This window comes from Equus przewalskii, chromosome 7, assembly GCF_037783145.1.
Source record: "Equus przewalskii isolate Varuska chromosome 7, EquPr2, whole genome shotgun sequence".
Lineage (NCBI taxonomy): Eukaryota > Metazoa > Chordata > Mammalia > Perissodactyla > Equidae > Equus > Equus przewalskii.
In genome coordinates, this window is record NC_091837.1 from 72,542,875 (window position 1) to 72,567,232 (window position 24,358).

At 36.9% G+C, this 24,358-nt stretch overlaps 1 protein-coding gene across 1 annotated transcript in view; it reads left to right on the top strand.

Annotated features, from left to right (window-relative positions):
* Positions 1-24,358, top strand: part of DCC (DCC netrin 1 receptor) — a 1,088,896-nt gene that overhangs the window by 432,326 nt on the left and 632,212 nt on the right. The gene's annotated exons all lie outside the window — the stretch shown is intronic.

Below are 24,358 nucleotides of genomic sequence, written 5' to 3' on the forward strand. Positions count from 1 at the left end.
GATGGTTTTTGAAAAAGCCAAAATTAGTTTGTATAGGAAATGCATCATAGATTTAAAAAAAATCTCTCTCTCTCTCTTTTTCTCTATCCAGATATAGATATATCTTTATCAGCCAGGGCCTGGAGGGAGGAGCTACTCAACCTCAGACTGAGAAGCCCTCTTGAGTTTATGTAGTGACCACAAAAGCATTACTTGCCTAGGTAGCCCATACTTTCTTGAATAGATTTGCCTGCAACAAAGATAGCGATACTAAATGCAAATATGCTTCTCTACCCATCAGTACTAATTCTACTACTTGAGGTCATGGAAAGTATATCTATTTCCTAATTTATACAGTAGCTCTTCAACTAATTGTAAGCAAGGTCAGGCACTCCCATTTTAGTCATTTCTTGTCTAGAAAATATCCCTAGTTCTTTCAGTCTTTCTTTATGTGGCTTGGTTTAAAATCTGCACATTCTCTTTGCTCCTCTCTGAATTTACCCCTGAAGTTTTTGTTGTTTGTTTGTTTGATTTCTTTTGAGGAAGATTAGCCCTGAGCTAACATCCACCACCAATCCTCCTCTTTTTGCTGAGGAAGACTGGCCCTGAGATAACATCTGTGCCCATCTTCCTCTATTTTCTATGTGAGATGCCTGCCACAGCATGGCTTGATAAGTAGTAGGTAGGTCTGTGCCCAGGATCTGAACCAGCGAACCCCAGGCCACCAATGCTGAACTTGTGTACTTAACCACTGTACCAGCGGACTGGCCCCACCGCTGAAGTTTTTCAGGAAGTGTAGTGAATGTTTAGACTCAACACAAGTTCCTGTAGGCTTGGCTCCCTGGGCCTGTGACCTGTGTAATCTTGCAGGACTCTCACGCGCTTAGAAAGACCCCTTGCTAAGTTTAATGCTCTGCCGTCGCTGACTTGAAATTTGTAATAGTTTTAGAGCAGGGCCCTCATGTTTCCATTTTGTACCAGGTCACACGATTTATATAGTCAGTCCTGTGTTCCAGCTATGGTATGATCAAGTTGTAGAAAAAATTCATTTCCCATGCTTTCTGTAACTAATGTAACCTGAACATTTGTCATCTATATTTTAGCAGCCACCTCACTCCCCAGTTCATGTTGGGTTTACAACCCAAAGCAACTCAGGTCTCATTCTACTACACACCCATGTCTTCTTCATGCTGGATTTTTGAAATTGTTGGAAACAAATACAAGATGCTGTGTTGATTCCTGTTGATCATAATCTTTAAAGATTTGGTCTATGTTTCCAAACTATTGAGATCTTATTAGATTCTGATTGTGTCATCCAACATTTTTGTTGTCCCTTTGCATTGCATGCCACCAAAAGAACTAATAATCCAGTTGTACAAAAAGATGACAAATATCATAGTGGGAAGCATTTAAAGAAACATGAGGAATAACAGTTTCCACAAATGTGGTCCAATTGCTAGAGTTGGTTTAAAGGTATTTAAGATCTCCAGTTTCAGTATGAAGGGCGTGATCTTTCTTCTTCTCGCCTGAAGATACTTTGATAGTCCTCACTGTCATGGAGAATTGGGATGTAACACTACTACAGTTGTAATGAGCACTTCTGCAGAAGGAAGACCTGTTCCTGAAACTATATTGCATTTAGAATTCATCTCAGAGGAGTCGTAATTATGCAACGTAAATATTGAAACTCTAGTATTTTCTATCTACCTTGGCAATGAAGTCCATTTGGCTTGGAGCCTCCCAGTGGCCTGTTCCTTCAGTTAGTGCTCTAGTATTGTGTGAGAGAAGTTATCCTCAAGTGACGAAGGTACATGAGATATATAAATGCATAATTACTTATAATAAGTAATTTCTGAATTAAACATTTATTTGCTTTTATACAAAGTTCACTATGAAAAGTTTTAAGAAAGGTAAAATTGTCCAAGCTTGACAATATTCATTTTTATCTCAGCCATCTTTATGGTTAGGTGATAAAGCATAGATTAGTTTTCTCATCTAAGGAATAAAATGATTAGATTGAATTAAATACTAGTCTGATTAGCTGTGGTCTGATTAAGCAGATTTTTAAAAATATTTGGGTAATTTAGCTATTTCCTAATACGATCTGAGTAATCATTTACTCAGAAAATACAGGAGTGAGCTCCTTGCAAGTCAAGAAACATAACTTTGCACTTGGGCCAACTTTTTTTCCCCACATAAAGCTGTGTGCATTAGTCTGTTACTCAGTGTGTTTTCTGAATTTTCTCGTTTTGCAGGAACAGATTCAAGAGTGAACTTACAGTAAGATCACTGCTCTGGTAGGAACACCCTGGTTCTAGTTGCAGTGCAGGAATAAGCTGATGAGAGACTTTAGATCTATTATTTACCCATCATCTCTAAAGTGAAGGAGGTATCATGCCTGTCACCGAATCTCTCTAATCTCCATCGTTGTAGACATCTGTAAATTTGTGATATGCCTCTGGAGGGACGCGACAGTATAAATGATTTATATTATTTTTTCGCTTGGTAAGTCGAAAGGCTAAGCTCAGTAGTAAAAAGACAATTCTCCTATTAGTTCCATAGTTTGAGGGACCATGCTACTCAGATCTCAAGAGGTACTTGGTAGCAGTTAAAACGACACTTTCAAAAGCCCATGTCAATCATTCTCACGTGTGTGTGTATCTGTATATCTACACATTTGATCATTCATTCATCAAAAAGTATTGTGTGTGTACTTTTGCCAGATACTATTCTAGATGCTGGGGATACAGTAGGGAACACTACAGAAAAAACCCTGCCTTTATGAGCTTACACACTGGGAAAGTGGAGGACAAGCCAGGTAACAAACAAGATAAGGTAAAATATACTGTGTGTTAAATAAGATAATATAGTCAAGATACTATATTAAAGCTATAGAGAGAAAGCAGCAAATGAGTGTAGTGGATCTAGAGAAGGGAATATCACTTTAAATATTGTATCCAGGGGAGTGATTACCGAGAATATTACATCTGAATAAGATCTGCAGGAAGAAAGGTGCAATCCATAAAGATATCTGAGAAAGGATGCTCCAGGCAGAGCCAACAGCAAGTACAAAGGCCTGGAGGTGAAAGCTTGCTTGCTGTGTTTGACAACTAGCAAATGGACCAGTGTGGAGGGAGGTGAGTGAACCAGGAAGAGAGGAAGAGGAAATCAAGACATAATGGGAAGCCAAATCTTGTAAGATTTTGTTGGCCAGTTTAAAGACTTCAGCTTTTATTCTGAGTGAGCAACATTAGGTGACTTGCTATTTCATAGAATTCCTGTGGCCACTGCGTTGAGAATAGTCTAGGAGCCAGGGCAGAAGCAGCAGACCTGTTAGGAGGTGATTAGATGATATTCCACAGTCAGATAGTGCCTTTTCTTGTGGACTAGTTCCTGTTACAGTAACATCCTACATTTTCTGTATCCTGGTCTTCTACTTTTGAATTTATTTGCTCAGTTATGGCTATATTATAATTGTTGACTGGTATAAAATACTATAGTTGTTTCTCTAACTTGAAGTTATATAATTTTGGCTATTTAAGTACCTGAGACCTGAGATGCCTACTTCCTCTACCTTCAGAGACCCAGACAATCCAATTCAATTAGACAAAGGTTTATTGGACACCTCCTCTACGTCAGACACTGTTCCAGTTACTTGGGATACATCAGTGAGCAAAAGAGACTAACATCTCTGTCTTCATGGAGTTACATTTTAGAAAGGAGAGGACAGAGAAAAATAATGTAAAAATAATGGACACAGTAAATAATTGATCAAGTTTATTAGAGTATTACGAGTGAAAGAGAGAAAAAGAAAATATAGACTAAACTAATAAAATAGGGTAAGTCTTGGTGTTAATCAGACATTCTGGTTAGGACTTATTAAGAAACTGACATTTAAGCAAAACTTCAAAGAGGTCAGAAGGTTAGCCATGGGGATTTCTGGAAGGAGAATGTTCCAGGCAGAGGAAAGAAGCAACAGGGAGGGCAAAAGCTCCAAGGCACACACATAACTATCGTATTCAAAGCATAGCAAGGAGATCAGTGTGTCTAGAGCAGAGTGAGCAGTGGAGAATTAGTGGTATAAACTATGAGTGGAAGTGAGAGCCGGATCATGTAGCTGCTTGAAAACTCTTGTAAGGACTTTGGATTTTGCTTTGTATGAAATGGAAAGCCAAGTGAGGAAGAAACATGATCTGACTTAAGCATATCATTCTGGCTGCTGCGTTGTACTAGGACAGAGGGGAGCAGTCATGAAAGCAGGGATGCCAGCAGTTAAGAAGCTATGACAACAATACAGATGAGAGAGGATGAACGCTCAGATGAGGGTAGTGACAGGAGAGGTGGTGAGAAGTGATCATGCTCTGGTTATATTTTGTAGATAGATTCAACAGGATTTGCTAACAGATTGGATATAGACTCTGAGACAACTAGAGGAGACTATGATGACAATAACATTTAGGGGCCTGAGAGACTAGAAGGATGGAACTGCTATCACTCGAGATGTGGGAGATTCTAGCAGAAGAGGATTTAGGGGAATGTCAGTCATCTTGCTTTGGACAAGATAAGTTTGGACATCTAAATGGACATGTTATGTAGGTTGTTAATATAAAAGTCTGGAGCAGGAAGGAGGGTCTGGACTGAAGATGTAAAGGAGAGTGATCAGCTTATGATGGTATTGAAGATGTGGGATAGCATGGCGTTTCCACAGGAGTGTCTGAAGATATAACAAAGAGGACCAATGACTGAGCCCTGCAGACTTTCATTAAATAATTTGGAAAACCTAAAAGAACCCTAAATAGTTCATAATTGAACTTGATAACATCTCCTGGCATATGAGCAAAGATCTGTTATTGAAATAGTTTAATCTCATTTAGATTCAAACTACTCTTGTAGCATGATCCTTTTTGGAGGTACTCAAAGCATAGACTTTAAAAAACAAACAAACAAGTTAAGCATCACCTTATATGACAACTTCAGTCTCTTGACAGTGATCACTTGAAATGCTGTGCTACAGAAGATTTGAAGGCTGGATATGGGTTTCGTTGGGGAAAGAGCAGAGTGAGGCCTTCCAAGGGAGAAAATGGGCAAAGTGTATCATGCATGCCATGGGTTTGCTTATCTTAGTCTGTGCAAATCTCAGAAATGAAAAGTCTATTTGGGGGCTCTTACTTTTGGGGCCAAACTCTCCTTTAAGAATTTCATAGGATTGCAAAGACTACTTACCAAAAAATCTGCATTGACCTGTGTACCCCCAAATTTCTGTATACAATTTTAGTCAGACTTTTGGGAGTCATTTTTTTTTTTGAGAAATTTTTTTTTTAAAGATTTTATTTTTTTCCTTTTTCTCCCCAAAGCCCCCCAGTACATAGTTGTATATTCTTTGTTGTGGGTCCTTCTAGTTGTGGCATGTGGGACGCTGCCTCAGCGTGGTTTGATGAACAGTGCCATGTCCGCGCCCAGGATTCGAACCAACGAAACGCTGGGCCGCCTGCAGCGGAGCACGCGAACTTAACCACTTGGCCATGGGGCCAGCCCCCTGGAGTCATTTTTGGACTTTTAAGAACCTCTTTTCTACTAACTCAGAAGCAATCTTATTAGATTAGCAAATTTTCTTTCAAAATTCTGTCAGCTTATATATTAATTAACTTTAAATTTGGTACACTTTGTCTACTATTTACCACAGGTAGCAAATAGAAATGAGAAACAGTTATTCCACTATCATCATTGTTATAACCACTCATGGAGAAACTTGCCAAGAATAATTAAAAGTTATTTGCAACTTCATTGCCCTTTTATTGGCCATTGATTTTGCAAACAGAAACTAGCTCAGGCCAAGTGGTTCCTGTTTCATATAGTTTCCTGGGTTTGGTGTGCTTATAAAATCTTTTCATTACCAATGTAGTAATCAGGGCTAACAGAATTGGTCCCTGAAAGACAGATGGCAATTCCAAACACTACTAAACAGGGCTATATTTCTTTCCTAGAATTCTAAACTTAAACATTAATGATACGAAACTACTCTTAGTTTAGCCATATGTATAGCCTTCTGCCATACCCAAGAGAGAATAAATAGCCTTTTGTTTAATAAGGATATGATTTTTCCATCAAAAACTAGGAGAGATTTGAGCAGATAGAACATTCTGGAATCTAACTAGTGCCAGAAAGTGTGCTTCAGTTTTTATTACACTAAAATGAAACTCTGCTCAGCTTTCACGTCCACCTAGTCCACATTGCCTTCATACAGCAAGTCCGCCTCTCTGGGTTCTGGGGAAACATTTTCAGAACAAATTCTTCCTGATTATTACCCTGATGTGCCATGGTCCTCAAACCCAGAAATCCATTGGAGGGCTAATGAGGTTCTTTTAGAGAGTTGGGGGGTGATATGTAGCCAGTTGTTTTGAAAATTCCAAGCCAAAACATTTCTGCCATACTTTATAGAGGGGTTCTAAACTCAAATTCCTACTGGGGTGAGGTAGTTGTGAGATGTGTGATCAATGGTGAGCACATACCTGTCTAACGACATTGAAGGAAAACAAGCAGGTCAGTCTGCCAAACTCCAGCATGGAACTCTCAAGGCCCATGTACTTGAATGGATACAAAACAGCTTCTAGAGAAAACATGCATCTCACCTGTAGATTACCACTGTGTGGAGGAGGGCTGGGCTTCCACACAGGTGGGAACACAAGAGGCTTTGCAATTTTCTTGATTAGAACTTAGCCCACAGCCCTCTTCTTCTTATGGATGCTTCAATGAGCATCACAGAATATGAACTCTCGAGCCCTTCTCAGGAAGTAAAGTTTTAAATAGTTTGAAGTCCAGTTCACCTGATCATCCAGTAAAAAATATGACGTTTCAAGAAGATGGTGGCAGTGGTTCTCAAAGTGTGGTCACAGACCAGAAGCATCAGCATTATATGGGAACTTGCTTAGAAGTTCCCACTGTGAACTTACTGAATCAGAAACTCTAGGGAGGTGACCTAGCAATCTCCGTTTTCACAAGCCTTCTAGGTGGGACTAATGCTCACTGAAGTTTGACAACCAATGGTCTCAGGCAATGTTTCTTGAATTTTAATGTGCATAAGAATTGCCTGGAGAGCTTGTCTTGAGTGTGGCCGAACATCTTTATTTATAACACTTACAACAAGCACCCAATCTGATGTGTCCCTTCTGCACCAAAACATTTGTGAAAAATAGGTTTGGTATAATATTTATATGACTTTATTTTCTTTTACAAAATAATTTAATACTTTGAATCAAACCTCATGAAAACTATTATTTAACAAATTAGGAAATAAATATATTTCTAAGTGTGCTATTTTTTGTCTCTTACACTGTAACTATGGTCTTTCCTATAGTTAGGTAAGATACTAAGTCATCATTGTCCAGTGCATTCAATAGACTTTACAGAGGCAAAAGAGTAAAGGGTTTTTATTGGAAGAAACTGACATGACATACAATTGACATACATATATATACACACCCACACACACAGTATGTATATGTGTATGTATGTATACATACACAAATACATATATATCACATGCACACATATAATTGGATATTCTTTCATGTTACTACCCAGTGTGAAAACATTTCTTCCTTTGTAAATTCTATGAAGCTGAATAATTTGCATTGTGTTTCTTAAATTTCTTAGTTTAATTTTTTTCATGGGCAAACAGCCTTTTAAGCATACTTTATTTGCCAATTGATTCACTGACACAGACGACTGAGTTTAGCTTATTTAACATTCTGTGGATGTTTTATAATTAATAAAGTTGGAGTGGTGGGTTATTTAATACAATATCACATATGGTCAAGAAAGAACTTGCTGTTTTCATAAATCCTGAAAGAAATACAATTTATATCACAGTCCTTTTGGTTTCCAAAACAGAAGAATAACTCAGTTTTAAAGCACCACTGAGAATGCCATGCTATTTCAAAGTGATTTACCTTCTAGTTTTCCCCTGTCTTCTAAACTTGTTTTCTTTTAATTTCAAAATGTGGATTTTAAGTAGAGAAAATGTTGCTGATAGACATTTGTTTCACTCGGGGGTTATAATAAACTGCTGCTGATTTCACTGCATTGGAAATGTATAAGGTGATATCTTGTAACTGAATATTTTTGGAGGGCAGATTTTGTTTTGCTTTTGGTTATGATATAATAAGATCCTATTCCAAGTCTATAATTTTGACCCTGAAACTGAAATTATGGTTTTGTCAGTCTGTTCAGGCTGCTGTAACAAAGTACTATAGACTGGGAGACTTATAAACAACAGAAATTTATTTCTCACAGTTCTGGAGGCTGAGAAGTCTAAGATCAAGGCACTGGCAGATTCAGCATCTGGCAAGGGTCCACTTCCTGGTTCATAGACAGCCATCTTTTTGCCATGTCCTCATATGGGAGAAGGGACAAGAAAGCTCTCTGGGATCTCTTTTATAAGGGCACTAATCCCATCATATAACACTCCACCATCATGACCTAATCACCTACTAAAGGCCCCATCTCCTTAATACCATCACATTAGGGGTTAGGATTTCAACATATGAATTTTGGGGGGCTGCCAACATTCAATCCATGATTGCCTTCAAAGAAAAGAGAATCTTTACTTTAGCAAATTGAAATATTTTCAGAGTAAATTTATTCAAAATTTAACCATCAGTATGTGTGTGTGTGTGTGTGTGTATGTGTGTGTATACATACACTCCTTAAAATTAAATACCTTTAAAACTGATTTTTTAAATGGATCGTCTTTAAAAGTCACATCTAGTGACTCAAGTTAAACATCCTTATGATATGATGATTCTTATTATTAAAAATGGCTTTTTATCTCTGTGTAACATTTAAGCTTTTCAAAGAGGATTCAGATAGATACCATGGGAAAGAATAAAATAAAATTTGCATTTCTTTGTTTTTGAAATTGTTCATCAACAACTTTTGGATGAACACTATTTGTCCTTATTTTTAAATTATGTGAATTTTCATTCATTAGAAATTTTAGTGGATACCGTATTTTGATATAGAGAATTTTCTCCTGATCCACCAGGAATATTTTTGCTTTGACATTTTTATTGAAGAAATAATTTTAAAATACTATTTTACTTTCTCACCTTAGAAAGTGAGATTTACTGAATGTATTTGAATCCCTTTCTGGTGAGTGATGGATTTATGCAGTTGTTCAAGATAATGCTTTCATGTATTAGTAAGAAAAATGTTCTGTAATTGTACACACCATCAGTGATTGTGTTGGCTGTGTCTTTCCCATAGAGGATTCCAGAAAAAAAGAGAACTCCTAACTTTTATGGTAAGAGATGAATTATTATTATTCTACCAACCCTCAAATACAATAATTTAACAAGCGTTTATTCAATTCTACGATAAACCAGATGTTATTCAGAGCACAGGAATGAAACATAAAACACACTCTAACCCAACGGATCTTAACATTTTGAGAGTTGATCATATGGCAACATTATATAATAATTCAAAGCAATGCATTTTATAAATGACAAACAAGCCAGGAAAACAGTAAATTATGTAACAGTTCAGAAAAATGGAAAGAGGCACTAAAATCAGAATGTGGGACTTGAGTTAGAATGTGAAGAGAACCTTAGAAGATAGGTCAAATTTGGGGAAATGGAAGGAATGTGTTGAAGATTCTGGGAAAGGAAATAGCTTGAATAAAGATGAAAGGAAGTTTATTTATTTAATAGTAAGTGACAGGATTACCTTGGCTGGATCAAGGGACGTGTGGAAGAATCACAGGGCAAAAATGTATGTTGGCCATATAGAGTTGGGTTGCATTTTGGAGTTGAAAGCCAGAAGAACTTGGAAATCCAAGTTCTTATATTCCAGTTCCTATAAAAACCTTTTACTTAGTCAGATAAAATATACAAATGCATCCACCTATCCAATAATATATGAATATAAAATGATTTTGTTTTTAGTTATGCAAAAGTTTTCTATTAAATAAGGTGATGAAGTGTGTGCCCAAGTATCTACACCTGCTCAAGCATATGTCTTTGCATGTGAGTGTTACAGTTGTCATTTACTTGTCGCAGTAAAAGTTTGCAGCTACCCAACCAATTTGGTGTGAGGTGAGCTTTGTCTCACTTTGCTCCTGAGACATCCTCATCTTCTGTACTAATCAACAGTGACATGTTAAGTCATCATGAATGACAATTACAGACCTCTCATTAGAGGATATGATTGCACAGCTAGGTGGATTGATGGGCTAATTGGTGTTTCCTCAGAAACTGAGCTCCTCCCCACCAGCCCCCTTCTGACAATATTATCAAATATGCATTGAAGGCAATTCAGGTAAAGTGTCTTCACTTGGCAAAACAGATATGATTGCTTAGAAATTTATGCTAAGAGCAAAATCTAACATAGCTCTCTGAATTGTGATAATACTCATCATTATTCTGAGTGCATTGTATTTTTTTGGCGTGCTTTTCACCTTCAGTTTGTGCGACACTATCTGTGATGCTGAGGGTCAGACTTTACATTTTGTTTTTACCTGGGAAATATAATAAGTGGACAAAGTATTTTGCTGAGGACTGCCTGGTTAATGAAAGTCAGATTCAAACTTCATTCCAAACCTTGTACTTCCAATTGCAGGTAGCTTTGACCAAAATACAGTTTACCTCTTTTCACCACCAATCAGTTGACGCTAGCCCTGGAAAAGGGGTCCTCAAACTTGAATAAGCATCCGAATGACCTGTAGTGCATGTAAAAATGCAGAGCACTGGGTCCTAGCCTCAGGATTTCTTATTCAGTAAGTCTGGGGTGAGCCCTGATTTATTTACAGCTGCTGGTCTGGAAACCAAGAACCATTGCTGTAGAAGGAAGACCATAAAAGAAATCCTGCCTGAAGGAGTGACTTGTTGGTTATACTCTGTTGCCCAGATATTCAGTTCCTGGATCCCAAACCTACATGATTCTCACACCTTTCTGGATGCAGTTTGTTCTTGTACCTGAATACGTGTTTCCTTTCCTACTTTGCTTTGGCTTCCTAGCCAAGGCCTCATGGTCTGTCTCCATGAGGCAGACAGGCAGAACTATGCTGATTAATCATGATCAGATTGATTCTTGAGATCTTTCTAATCCAAAATGACCAAGCATGGCCTCAAAGAAAATAACTAAAAAACTGGCCTACAGCCAGTAGAGCAAATGAAGGCTGAGAAGTAAAATATCATCTTTGTTCAAACCATGTACATTATTCATCTATGTATTCAACAGTATTTATTCTACTCCTACTATATGACAAACACCTTTCCGGTGTTGAGGATGCAGCAGTGAGGTGAAAACAAAGTCTGCTTTCATACAACTCATATTCGTATGAGGAGAGACATGATAAATAAGGAAAGAGATTAATAAACCAGACAACTTCAGATAGTTTAGGTGCTATGAAGGAACTAAAGAGGGATAACATGATGCAGTGACTGGGGAACTATTTTAGGTAGAAAAATCTGTGCAGGTCTTTTTGAGAAGATGGCGTTTGGGCTGAGACTGAATGATAGCAAGCAGTCATCCGTCTATATCTCTGTGTGGTAAAAGTAATGGTGAGATTTGGAGTGATGGTAGAGGAAGAGCTTTTAGGAAAAGGAAACAGAAAGTTGCAAATGCCTTGAGGCTGAAAATCCTGAGGCCTTGGGTCTGGCCCCGTGGCCAAGTGGTTAAGTTCACGTGCTGCGTTGCAGGCGGCCCAGTGTTTCGTTGGTTCGAATCCTGGCGTGGACATGGCACTGCTCATCAAACCACGTTGAGGTAGCTTCCCACACACCACAACTAGAAGGACCCACAACAAAGAATATACAACTATGTACCGGGGGGCTTTGGGGAGAAAAAGGAAAAAATAAAATCTTAAAAAAAAAAAATACTAATTAAAAAAAAAAAAAATCCTGAGGCCTTGTTGGCTGTGGAAGGCAGTTTGATTTTCTTTAAGCACACTGGAGAATCATGGAGAGGTGACAAGATCTGCTTTATAGTTAAAAAAAAAAAAAAATCACTGAAGAATGGAGAATTTGTAGGATAGCAAGACTAGATCTGTTAAGAGGTGATTTTGTCAGGCCTTTGTTTCAGACATTGACCTTGAACTTGCAGCAGTGGCTTCTTTAACTAAAATGTTGCTAAGTAATTTCCACCGGCAAATCCTAGATTGCCCGTACCAGAAATTTGGCTCTTACCCTAGATAAAACATTGTAAAAGATATTTTGACTGAGGAAGCAATTGCCATCTGGTGAGAAATGACAGTGGACTGTAGTGTTAGCAGTGGATATAGTGAGAAGTGGTCAGATTCAGTGCCTCTTCTGGAGGTAGATCTGAAAAGTCTTGCTGAAAAATGGATTTAGGGGGTGTAGTAGATGCTATTTGTGCCCTGTTCAGATAGGCTTTGCTAGCTGGAGAGTCATCGTCTAGGTTTTTGGGGTGTGGGCTACCAAGAGCTATACTTGTCTCTCTGTCAATCACTCAGTTCTGTCTGAGATCACATTTTTGCTTTTCCTCACCCTCCATTCATCTTCTCTCATCCCCGTTCTCCCTACAGCAATGATTTTCAAAGTATTGTCTTGGGGAAAGTAGCAGCAACTTTACCTGGGAACATGTTAGAACCATAACTTCTCAGATTCCACCCCAGACCTACTTAATCAGAAATTCTGGAGATGGAGTTCAGAATTCTGTGTTTTAACAGTCCCTGCAGGTGATTCTGATGCATGCTCAAGTTGAGAACCAGTGCAATAAAGCAGTCCCCCAATAAATCACTTGAACAAGAATCTTCTTTCATGTTCCACTACTAGGAAATGCAAGCAAAGATAGGGAATGGAGGAAAATCAAGAATTGAAGGTGATTCCTAGGTTTTTGGCTTAACATCTAGCTGACTTATGGTTTGATTAGCTAAGATGGGATAGACTTGTGCAGGAGCAAGATTAAAATTGAGGTGCTTATTAGATATCCAAGTGGGACTGTCAAGTAGGTTGTCAATATACAAATCCACAATTCATGTATAAAGTCAGGACTGGAGTCATATATTTCAGCGCCTTCATTAGATGGATAATAAGACCTAGGAAGAGATCCTAGAAAAATAAGAGAAGAGGATAGCAAGAACCTCTAATTTTTGCATGTATTAGAAACTACACAAAATAGGTCTATGTGACTTCTTTCTCTAAGATTGTATAAAATAATCTTATTCGTTCCAAAGCAACATTTATAAAACAGAACCAATAATAGCTAGCTGTGTTAAGAATACAATTATTTGTACTGTGTCTATTTAAAGGGTTTAACAGTTTTGCTAATTACTGATTGAAGAATTCAAGCTTGATTTTGCTTTAAGGATGTATAAAGAATTTTTTAATCTGCTAAGTAGAGAGGGATTCTTATGGAAGATAACATTTTTACATACATACATTTGGATGCCAGAAAATCAGGACTGGGTAAGATATCAAGAAGGCAGTTCTGATCCATGTGTCCAAATGTGAAATATGCAGCAGAAAAATACAAAGATTGAAGCTGGAGCATATCCCAGAATTGACCGTATTTGCACAAACATACATGAAGATGGATTTATTTTAATGATCATAAAGAGAGTGCTTTGTTGTAAAGGAATTTTTGTGATTTTTATGCAAATTATTAAAAGTTAAATTCGTGTGCCCAATAATTCTGTGAATGCCTTAAACACCTCTGCTTCCTTACTAACATGATTTCTAATTTTTCCTTTAGTCAAGAGTTTAGTAAAAGAAAGCAAATCTCACATGGTTTTTTTAAAAAACATACATCATAGTCAGGATTTTTCATTACTCAATGCTGATTAAAATACCACCCACATTGCACAAATGCTAGCCTCAATTATGTCAGTTGCTTATGATGCAAAATTTAACCCAGTATCCAGAAGCAGATTGCTGGAACAAATCCTAAGTATTTTTCTAATATTTATGGACTAGCATAGGTAGGGCAGAACAGCAAACATTTAGGGACCATTCAGAGCTGACTCTTCTTCCAAGAGTGATTTTTCTATAGACAACTTAAGTCTTTTTTGGAATAACGTTAGTATGATATAACATGTTGCTTACAAGCATGGGTTCTGAAGTCAGATGTAATGACTTAGGTCCACCACCTATCAACTGCATGACCCTGAGCAAGGGAATTGATCTCTTTCTGCTCTCAATTTTCTTGTCTATAAAGTGACAATTCTGTAAGGGTATTGTGAGGATTAAATTGTATCACGGTTGTAAAGCACTTAGAAAATTGCTTGGAATATAGGAAGGCCTCAGTAACACCCTTAGCTTCATATCAACTGCCCCCAATCTCTGAGTTACAGGAATGCCCAGTTAGGCAAATGCATCATTAGATAAATGGATGTCTATCTGTCTGCTAAGAAGGGCAAACTTCTGTTTGACTTGGTGTGCTGTTAAGTGATGTGGAATAATATAGTACTTTTTCTTTTTAAGTAAGGGGAATCTTGTCATATTTGTTCTGTTTCTAACAAGCACCCAAGCTGTGTACACCTATTTTTACTCTTTCATATTTAGAATCATCTGATTTCTGCTTCTATTAAAATGGCAGAAAGAAGTGAGTCAAGAAGCTACATTCTTCCTAATCAGATGAAGAGTAGAACTGGAAATCATCATTTACCCAAGATTCATTATTTGATTCTGTTTTACAATATTTCATGTCAAGGCATAAAATGGCAAAGCAGCTTTACAGAGAGGAAATATGATATACTGGGATGAACTGTGAATTTTTAATTAGAAAATGTATATTCTGGGTTTTCTCTACTATACGTTCATCCGTCTATTTATTCAGCTTATTGAATACCCTAATGTATACTAGTCACTGTCCTAGGTGATCCAATAGTAAACAAAACAAAAATCAGCTGCTGCAGCTAGTGTCCTAGTGTCACTATAGTGAAATTAACAAATTAACAAATATGTTATGTAGTGATTTAATGCTAAGAAAAATGCAAATTGAATAAGGGTTCAAGACTGATGAGGAGTTTTTGGGTTTTTTTCAACAATAAATTGTTATTTGACCTTATGCAAGCTGTTCAATATTTCTGGGTTTTGGTTTTCCCATTTAGTCTGTGTGTTTAGGGGAACACACGGGCATGAGATCTAGGACTCCTAGGGACCTTCCAGTTAGTTGGGACTAACCCAGGGCACCATGTAGTCACTCTATATAGGAGCCATTCTCCATTTAAGAGAAGTCATCTCTACCTTGCTCTAGTTAATACAAGATCCCCTTGTGTTAAATTTGCCCCCTAACTCTAACATTATTTTATGGTACATTCCAAAGCAATTTGCAATCATTTCCTCACATTAACTCACCATTTTATTCATTGACTCCTTCATTTATATAATATATATTGAGGTTACACCATATGTCAAGAACCATGCTGGAAGATTTCGATCAGTATTTATATCCCTATGTCACAAAAAAGAAGTAGAGCAAATAAATATGAACGAGTTCAAAGAGAAAGAGCTGATCCATGTAGAGTTAAAGCTAAAATTCCTTCTTCTCTGAAGACATACTATGTTGCTTCTTTTGTTAATGTTCTGTCCTCGTGAACTCAGAGAAAGACAGGGCTTCTTGATGTTTGACTCACAGCGATGTCTATGAGAGAAGTTCTGATTTTGGCCATCGAAAGTCTCTGAACAAAAGTTTCTGAATTAATGGCCCAGGATTTATGCTTTATAGGTAGCGTATTCCATGACGTAACTACAGAAAATATTCTTTGGTCAAAGAAAGAGAAGAATTTGCCATTAGAGACAGGGAGTTTTCTGCCTAACACAATGAAAGGATCTGTCCAAGAGGTATTCATCTGTGCTAACATCCGACCTCCTTCATGACAAGATGTCAGTGAAAAATGAACTCACTAAGATGCATCCCAGTTCCCTTAGGGCAAGAGAGACAGAGAGGACACAGAATAAGCTTAAAAGCAAGTCCTAAGAGAGGTCTGAGAGCAATTTCCAACAATATTTCCCATGTGTTACCAGGAAAAGACAGTATCTCTTAAAGAAGACTGAGCTGCCCAATTGGCTTACATTTCTTCATTAAACCCTCCCTGTGACCTGTAGATACTCTGAAAGGGAGCTTTGTATTGACGCTGTTTTTAAATGTGAAAGACAGTAAAAGATAAGGTAATTACTATGGATGATGTCAATAATTCTCCTCAACCAATAATAAAAAAAAAAAATCATAATGCAATGCAGCAATGGCCCTACTGAAATGCTATAGTGTTTCCAAGAGCAGCCCATCCCCAATCCCCAGGAAGAAGAACCTGCAAAACTCTGGAGTAAACAATTAGAGGTTGTAAGCCTGGCTCCAGCATCACGTAATGCCCAACTTCTGAAGACACAGGGAGGTCTCACTTAAAATAAGTTCCATGTAAAATGCTGGTCCTCCATCATAGGGCCTAATATAGAGCCACCACAATAAATCCTTAAATAGAAGCAATGGCAAATGGCATAAGTAGTGGCATTGATTCCAGTCGTCCTTTCCAGGGATTTGATTGATTTCCAGCAGGTAATAGATTCCTCCACATGGCTCACTTCTCTCACAGGAAGCATGCATTGAAGTAAAGCAGCACTAGATTTCTTTATGGACTATGGTTCTATGAGAAGGAAAGAGTTTAATGAAGAGGCTCTGAGCTTCAAATGATTAAGTTTTAACTGCTCCCCACCCCTAACACACATACACTGGTGAATGCTTCTTCTAGTCTCACATGGAGAGGTTGGGAGCTTTCAGAAGTGGTGTACCTGGTCTGACCCTAATCTTCTAGTGTGGAAACCTGGAAGTAGGAAAATGCTGATGGCTCAGCTTCAACTAGAATAAGCAGTGGTGGAGGGGGACCTCCAATGAGAGTTCAATAATCATTTAGATTGAAAGTGTATGTGATGGATATTCAGAAAAGATCTATGCAAAACGAGGGTGACTCAGACTGGGGGTGGGCACATAAATCTGTCAGAGGGTAAAAACGTGGAGAATATTTTCATGGATTCTGATCTGCCATGTAGACCAAAGTCAGCCTGTCTGACCTCTTTAGCAAAGGAGCATTATGTTGTAGGGTCTTCACATTGTAGGTAAAACGTATCCATTTTTTACATGGAATGCTTTCTACCGAGATGGACTTTCACTCTGGAACATATTTTTGTCATTATTTTTCTTTCCATCTATCTGTATATGGAATCTCTCCTACAACATGCATCTGGAAGTATGTTTTATGTTCTTGATTTGTACTTGGTTTGAATGTTTTGCTACCTAGCCATTCTATTCCTCCTTTGATCTCTGGGTTTTAGACTTATCTTTGAACTTAGATACCCAGAAGAATGGTCAAAATGTTTGACATTCTGTAAGGTACAAACATTGACCAATCAGAATCAATGCCAACCAGTTTGGTGGAGCAGAATCTGGAAACTTTCTGCTCAAATGGCCTTGATCTGTTGATTTCTGGATATTGAGATGTTCCGTGGAGGGACTAGGGTATGTGAGCATCACAACACTTGAGAGCTCAAACTAGCAGCCATTTCATTATCGGAACAGAAATATTTCAATATTTTAGCAACCAATATAGCCATAGTGATTCATGAAATACAGCTTTTTCAGTGGAAATTATAAAGCCACCCAAACTACTAGCCAAATGACAATTCTATGAATATATAAAGACCTTGTCATCAGTTCATCATTGTGACCAATCCCTATCCCCCAAATATACACACTCCCAATTGGGAAAATTCTCCAAGGAAAACTAAAAATACAGGGTTAAATGTAAGTTACAAGGGATAGGAACAATTTCTCAATGATGAACCTAATCCTAATCTATCTATTTCTTTAATCTTTGAGAAGAGAGTAATAACAAGAGAGAAGGAGAGGGCGAGGAGGAATAAAAGTGCACCAATGTGAAGGCTGTTTCACCTTGACTTGTACTTTTTATTAGAGTAAAAAAATTGACCAGCAAAAGAGAGAAGAGTGTGTCTTGCCCTGTCTTCCCGCAATCCAGAATGGGCAGGAGTATAAATCATAAAAGAATGATGATGTTGAGCTAGAAAGAACGTTATCCCATGTATAATTTGGGGAAAAGGCACATGATAGTGAGATGGAATGTATAGGTTTGGGATCATTAAACAATCACTCAGTCACAGAATATTTCTTGAAGTTTTTCCTTGCTAGAGGCTCAGGGAGTATAGAAGTTGTATAAGGAAGCTAGCTGTCCTCAACTGGCTTACAAGTTATTTGAGTGAAACAAACCAAATACATATGAAATCATTTAGATCGATTCAATAACAGCTATAATGAAATTATAAATTTGTGGCATAAACTATAAATTATCCAGTAGTTTAGATAAGAAGAAGATCAGTGAGGATAAGTCTCCTTTAGGGAAAGCTTTACTCAAAAGATCAGACTCAAATTGTGCTCTGAACATGGCTAGGGTTGGAATGAGCATAGGGGAGAGCACCAAACTTCTTATCCTGAAGATATGAAACTGATTTCTTTTGGACATCTAGAAAGTGTGAGGAATTGACATTGAACTTGCCATGGTCATATTCAGCTAATATCCACAAACTTACTGCTCACAGGCTTCTATTAAGAGGCAGAGTTTGAAATAAGCCTGCTTGGGCTTCAGATCCTGTTTGCTAGTTATGGCCTTGGATAAATGCCTCCGTTTCATCATAAGAATGACAGCGCTTTACTTAATAGGTTAATGTTTATAAAGTATATACAAGAATTTGGTTTGTAGAAAAAGTTTGCAATATGCTGTTATTAAAAATTATTATCTCCCAAGTTAGATCTTTGGATCAAGGTTTATTACCCCAGCTACAAAAGGGCTCCTTCTGCTTTGCTTTGCTTGTGTGAAGTGATCGGTAGCAGCAGAAATACCCCAGTTGAATGACACAAGCATTAATTAGCTTTGTGACACTAAGCAGGTCATTTGCCACTTTTTCTCATCTATATAACATGAGTAGGATACAGTAGTCACCAAGATTCCTCCAGTTTTATTATTTTGAATCTAGCTGTATGAATTGACACTAATTAGTGCCTGCTAATTATCCTGTTCCATAAATTGCTTGAAAATGGTAAAGCAGAAGAAGACAGCTTTGATACTGTAGTTGGAAGGAGAAACAGGGAAAGGTTTATTGATTTGCTTTTCTAATGTTTTGATTTTTTACATTTCATTTCCAAATCAATTTATACTGTAGGCACATACTTTTGGGAGGAGGGGCATATACATTGGTGGTTTAAAAGAATGCATTTTGGAATCATAGAAATACTTTCAGTATTTTTCATGACAAAATTTAAAAATTTTCAATTTAATTTAATTTATAAACACTTTCTATAAGGGCTTCAGAATTTTGTTTAATAGTTGGGATGGTTTTCTCCATTCCAAGATTATACAAGAATTCTTGGTTTATTCTAGTAGCTGTTTTGTGTATTTATTTACAATTGCATTTATTCTTTTATCCATTGGAATTTGTCCTGTTTCATTGCTTGTGGTCAAGCTCTGACATTATTAATATTTTTCCAGATTGCTACCCAGTTGTCTCAACAAAATTTATATGGTTGTCCCTCTTTTCCTAGTGGTTTGAAATTACACATATTTCCTCAAATATATTAAGGGGTTTTTGGACTTTCGATGCTGTTCCATTTTCTTTTTGACTATTTGCACTCAAACACTTTGTGTGGCAACTTACAGTGTAAGCTCAGGCATATCCCACAACTTCTTTATGATTAAATTTTATTTTTTAAAAGGCAGCTTTGACAGTATGTACCTCAGAGATGTTGCAAACATGGAATCAAATAATGCTTTAAAGAATTGAGCATAATATATGGCTCAAAAATATTTGCCATTGTTACTGAATCACAACGTTATCGCGTCTTCTTCCTGCTGCTGAATTTCATTGATATTTTGCAATCAGTTCCAATGTACTCTGTACGTGTGTGTGTGTTTTCCAGGAGGTTTTTAGACATTGGTAGCGTAAACTCATATAATTTTTGAGAAAGCTTTCTCTGTCCCTCCTAATTCTGAGGATTAGTAGTGCCCAGCAGGAAGCTTTGTTCTAGACAGTGTGCTCCCTACTGGGCTGCTCTTGCCATCTGCCCTAGGTCATACCTGCCCCAGTTAATTATGTGTTGCTGTTCCCTCTTGAAAATAAGCCACAGCATCTCTTCTGTTTAAAACAAAGACCGATTCCCTGCTGGGTCTGTTTTCACAAACCCTGCCAACATCGGATAGAATTGGCCACTTTTCTCCCTCTTTTTCTAACTCTACAGGGAAAACTTCACTCAAAATCAAGAATGGGAATAGTTCTCATAGCTGAGCAGCTGAAATTAAATCCAGCAACTGCGAACCTGGTGTAGGGCACGAAAAGAGTGTTGAAAAGATCAAGGCACAAAAATTCACAGGCAGGGTAGCATCTTTTGTACCTGCTTCCAAAACAGAATCTCAAGAATTTTTTTTTTTAATAAAGCATCATCAGCAAGAGAATATACCCCCAAGCAGCAAAGCTCATAAAAAGTAGCTTTTATAACTTGATTATTTATTAGAATGTTTTTCCATTTTTTTAGAGCAGAAAATCTAGCATAGAATTTTATAGTAGAAGAGCTAAAGGGATATAGATTTCTTACATGCTTGCCAGTGAACTCAACTTTTGATTTCAGTGTTCACATTTAGGAGATTTAGCAGAGAGAGCACATGGACTTTTCAACTTCATTTATTTGATTTGGGAGGTAAAAAAGATGAGTGTCCAAACCCAGGAATAAAGTCTTGTAAAATATTACAACACCCCAAATCGTGAGAGAATACTATTGCTCTTGGGTAAAATGGAATTGGAAGCAAATAGAACTAGAGATCACAGTACTTAGATAGGTGTTGGGGTTGGTTTGTTTTTGAATTTTCAACTAAATTTGGGGTGGCCAGAAAGAATTCTCTTTTCCACCCCTGAAGTATAGAAAATCAGCTGCTAAGTCAGAGATTTACTTCTGCACTTCTGCTTATACCCTGTGAAAGTATTGCTACCATCACGTGCCCAAGGACAGAGCTTTAAGGAATATAGTCCATGGAAGTCTGAGTAATCAGACAGTCAAACTTGGAATCATTCCCAGTTCTTCAGAAGTAAAGTTAATTAATCTGGGAGCCCATCATTTGTGTATAAGAAATTCAAGAAAAGTGTAATTAGTTCTGCAATTAGCTTTAACTTTTCAGAAAGATTTCTCAAAAGTAGGCATTAAAATCTTAACCCCTCCTCCTTCAAACCATATTTTTAACTGGTTTATTACAGCTGGTGTTAAACGTGCTGTCTCATTGGTTGATCTTGCTGTAGTGGGAAAAATCCATTATTGGCTGTGTCTGTACAGTAAAGTTCTGCTTTATCTCTGTCCTCAGTTGTGACTTATTAGTTGCTCTTAACGAGCATGTGGCTAGGACGTGTAGTGAACATTGTTTAGCATCTTGAATAGAAAAGGCTTGATCATGCTTCCCTGAAAGCTGCTTGTCATTGATTCTTTAGAAAACATTTTCTCTACCTCTTTCCCTCCAATTGAGCTTTACCTTCACCCATATGAATTTTGTTATGATGATTTTGACAAAAGAACTTGAATAAAAGTTGTTCAGGAAAGGGGAATTAAATACGTTACATCTAAATTTTGAGTCCTGTTGTTTTTTCCAAGTTAGAAAATGTAGAGTAACTTCTGGAGTCAGGTTTTATTTCACACTATTAAACATTCTAATCCAGATGGCTGTTTAACCAGTTTGGGTCAGATAAAGTAATGACTGCGACAAATATCTTTAATTTGCCTTTTTATCTTTTATATATTAACAAAATCATGGTGTTTTATAGCCTCAATATTACCTCTCTCTTTTTTCTAACTTCTGATGCTTCTAGTAACAAATGAACAAGGCATTAAACAGGATTTGTATTCTTCTTCTTTCAGACTGCTAAGAAGGGAAAGTCCACAAGCAGATGATTACAACTAATGATACAGTTCCAATCTGCCAGTAGCTTAAAGTCTATACTATCTTTTTATTCAAAGTGAGGTGACCCCTCCAAAAGAAATGTCTATCACAGCAAGTTAAGGATGGCATTCAAAATTTATTACAATATATCTAGCTCTTTTAAAATTATGTAGCTCTATTTTTCCTATTTTATGTATCTTTTCAGTAGATTATCCTTGATGTTTATACAATTTCAGTCAAACTTATTAAATGATGTATATATTTTCTTAAAGTGTTGAAGACTCAGTCCAGAAATTATCATGTTTGCTGTAAAGTAGGAGAATTTCCAAGGCAATAGAGTTCCCAAACAGCCCACTGCCTTCTGTCTGGCAATGATTTTAGGCCTGCCATGAACATCCCAATTAGCCACAGTCTCCGTCACTCCTTTTTCTTTTACACAGAGTTTGTAATCCCTGGACTACTGAAAGATATTTGGTTAAAAATCTAGTCATAAAGTTGTTATTACTGTTTCACTTTGGGTTAATCTACTCACCATTTCCTATAAAACAAAATTCCCTAGGCCTTCTTTGTCTATTCCTCTGTTCCAAATAAATAGCAAATTGACTTAAAAGGGAACCTGAAAATGTGCAGTGTCAAGTCTAATGCTGAAGGTCAATTGAATCTAAATGGATTTATTAGAATCATAGCAGAAGTTCAACATTTATCTATTCAACATCTATTTATTGAGCACCTACTCTGTCCTAGGCCTTATTCTAACTGCTGGGTATTGAAAGAAATATAAATAATAAGCAATGGACAATGGTAAGGGGCATGCTGTGTAAACAAGTTACTTTACTGCAATTATAATCCTACAAATAGGTTTTAACCAGACACCAGATGATCATCTTATAAGTTGAGACAGATCATATGTTACTTAGTGTGAGTAGAATGACTGGGACATTGAATATAGCTTTTTGTATACAAAACAGGAATACTACAGAAATGCACGTCCTTCTTTGACTGTTATAGTAAAAATACATGATGGATTTTATTTTTTCATATTTCAATAGCAGTCATGGTACCATTGTAATATACTTTAAATTAAAATTGATATTCTATCTCAAGAAAAAAAGAGGCTGAATTAAAAAAAGAATTAATATCAAAACTCTCCACTCTATCTTACCAGGCTTACAGGCATAACAAGAGAAGAAGTCAAAATCAATGTATTTTTATATCTAGAATTGCTACTATTGTTTAGACAATCATTTTGCTTCAAGGTGCTCTCTAGCAATAATTTTTACCTTTTTATATTAATTTTTTTTTTAAAAAGTGAGATGTTTGTTTTTTATCTTTTATCTGTCTGTTTTTTATAAATTGTATTTAACCAACAAGCCAAGAATAACAAGATTTTGAAAGCCTAAAACAAAAACAAAACAAAACAAATCTCTGGGCACCAGTATACTTTATGTAGGATGAGTTTATAATGTCTATGAAAACAGGAAAATCAATACAAAGTGAACATGTTTTCTTTATTTCTAAGGATGTTGATAATATATCAAACTCAATTGGTCCACTAACATTAACTAGACCTATGAGGTACATATAAATTTACTTTGGGAAAATAATTCAAGGCATAGAGCTTTTATTTTTTATATAGTTTCAGTGCTTAGATCATCATTTCTTTAATATTTTCTAAGCTTATTTTCTTGCAAGCCACATAAATAACAAGCATCTGTATATTGAGATAATAGTTATTATGGATAATAGTTGCTATTATTGAAAAGTCAACATTTATTAAACGCTTACTGTGGAAATTGTATATTTATTCTCTCATTTGGGTCACAGAGCCACCCCATGAGGCAGGTACTATTATCGTCTCTAGCTAATAGGTAAGTGATTATAAAAATGAGTCAAGGTCACACTGATGGTTTTGCTATAGTTAAAATTTCTCCCTCTTGAAATACTTCTTTTGTTTCTTCCTCAAAGTTCCTGGTTTTGCAGTCCTCATGTTATTGTATCCTTTAATTTGATTTTATCTCAGCTTTTCAATTCCTCTCCTAAGATCAAATGGCAGGGCTGGGACAGTGAGACAGAGTGACAAGGACTGTGGGCTTAGGCAAAAGTCAAGACAAAAGTCACTGAGGAAGAGACTCCAGAGGTGAGCCGGACCAGGGCAACTGCTGGTATATCTAGTAGTATGGGAATCTCATGTTGCTTTCACAGACCAGGCAGCAGACGATCAAGTTCAGAAGTTCAGTGCCCAGGAGAGAGCTGGACACAGAATAGATTTTTTCCAAGCAGTTTCAAATGAATAAGTGAATGACTGAACAAAAGAAAGTCATCTAAGATGATCAGATCTCAAAATAGTTGGAAATCAGGCTCAAGGAGGCAGCATTAGTTTCTATTTATTACATGTTAAGTATTGTACTGAGAAACTTTTCATACTACAATTCGTTAAAT